The following is a 2,088-nucleotide window of genomic DNA, read 5'->3' on the forward strand; positions in this document are numbered from 1 at the left end:
TGCGGCTTGAGCGGCGGGTTGGTCTGCAGCGAGCCAGCAGAGTCCATCTTTTTACTCGGCTCCATTCTAAGAAGGAGAAATTCTGCTGGAAAAAAGCAACAGTAGATAAGTAAAATGCTATCATGTTGTCCCACACAAGGAAACAAACAGCTCTGGAAAAGCGGAAGTGCCCAAGAGAGTGTCCTCTCTAGGTCTGAGTAACACGAAAAGCGTCCTGACGTCGGTGAGCAACCGGAGCGAGTGCCAAATGTCCTCCCTTCTTTCCACTTGACCGAAGCACTACACTCACATTGCTATTTAAAAAACTCTCTAAAAGGCATCGATTGTATTTTTAAGGCTCTTTAAAATACAGATAATACTTTGCTTGCCATGACTTCAAATTCTATGCATCATTCCGATGTTTTGGCTGAAGCGACAGCCATTCTCAACCAACTTTACTTGTTAACCTCAGTGCTGGGTGACAGTCTAGATGACGTGACTAAGGTGGCCTGTCCATGGTGATGGCATCTCATTCTGACAAGAGCACTTACTGTGTGACAGTGTCTACAGACTCCCGCTACACTTCACGGTGCAATCCCATGAGCGTGTGCCCAGCGCCCACCCCCTGCCGCGGACCTCCAGGCACTCTCATGCTCAGTGACAGAGCTGGCGGAGGGGACACCAGGACTGGATGAGTCTCCTGCACCTATCGGGGCAGGTTCTCCTACTGCACATGGTGACAAGTGTGCAGGTGGCTGGTCCCACCAATGGACAAAGTGAGCAGTTCCTAGATACAAGCTACAAAAGGCCCAGCCTGAGCAGCTCTGCCAGCCGAGGCACGCAGTGCACATCTGGTGAACCTACAGAGGGACTTTCTTCAAAACTCACTGGGTCTCTCAAAACTACACTGTGGTCTTGCTCAACCCATTTATTTCTGCTCCTTACAAAAATGCGGGCCAGATTCTCCGTGTGGATCCACCCCCGTGCCCCACCCTTCTTGCCCCAGGAGCCGGTGCTGGGCACGGCTGTGTGCCCGGGTCAGCTGCCCAGCACAAGGTGCCCGCGGCGGCTGGGTGCGCAGGCCGCTCTCTCCAAACTCATCCCTCACGCTGACTGCCTGCCTCTTTCTGAGGCCGAAAGAATGAAGGTTCATGCCCAGGGATGTATAAGGATGAACGCCAGCAACTTATTTGATAGATAAATAAACGGATGTGCTAGCCGAACTTAGTTTTAATAAAAAAGAACATTACTGTGGCAAAGTGTGGGAGCCTCCTGCGAAATGTCTACTTGTGAAACCAAAAATGCAGTTTTCACAATGACCCCGAAAGGCCAGCCACCCTTCGCTCACAAACCTGTTGATCAGAATCCTGCCCGCTGAGATGCTGAGCGGGGGGCGCCGGGGCCAATCCTGCCTGACAGACGGCACCGGGGAGCGGGGGCCGGCCTGCTGCCCTCCGCGAACGCACCTCCCACCTCCTCGGGGATGCCCCCCCCGGCCAGCCCGCTCACACGACCGCCTCTGCCCTCTCTGCGCCTCTCCCCGTGGCACTTCCCCCCTGGGACTGCATGCCAGATTTATATGGCCTCTCTCTTGGGTAGAACGTAAGCTCCCGCTGGCATGGATTTTGATCCTTTTGTTCACTGACAAACCCCAGGTACCTAGAATGGTGCCTGACAGGTCGAAGGTTCTCAATACACATTTTCTGGGTTAACGGACACTCAACCTGCACACAACCTGTGTCACACATGCGAGAGTGTATCCTAGGCACTTTCCCGTATCAGCGTAAAAAGACCCATGTCATTATTTCGAGGGGCTGCAGAGCACCCCAGTGCGTGGCTCCCTGTAACGTATACAAAAACGGAGGCTTAGGTTGGCTCTGGCACTTTGCGGTTATGGACAATCTGAACACGTATCTTTGTACATTTAGGCAAGCACAGGGCACCAGAATTTCTGGGCCAAAGATGACGTGCACAAAACATAATCATTGCCAAACTGCCTTCTGAGAGGTTGCATACTATAAATTTCTTCCGATGGTTAGTAAACTATCAAACAAATATTATTTTAGAGGACAACAGCCCGTTTCACTCAAGCACTGTGCTTCCTGCTTC

The 2,088-nt window shown here is 52.2% G+C and overlaps 1 protein-coding gene across 4 annotated transcripts in view; it reads right to left on the minus strand.

Annotated features, from left to right (window-relative positions):
- Nucleotides 1-2,088, minus strand: part of TRAF3 (TNF receptor associated factor 3) — a 67,861-nt gene that overhangs the window by 28,113 nt on the left and 37,660 nt on the right. The gene's annotated exons all lie outside the window — the stretch shown is intronic.

Source organism: Pteropus vampyrus, unplaced genomic scaffold (genome assembly GCF_000151845.1).
Source record: "Pteropus vampyrus isolate Shadow unplaced genomic scaffold, Pvam_2.0 Scaffold178, whole genome shotgun sequence".
Classification (NCBI taxonomy): Eukaryota; Metazoa; Chordata; class Mammalia; order Chiroptera; family Pteropodidae; genus Pteropus; species Pteropus vampyrus.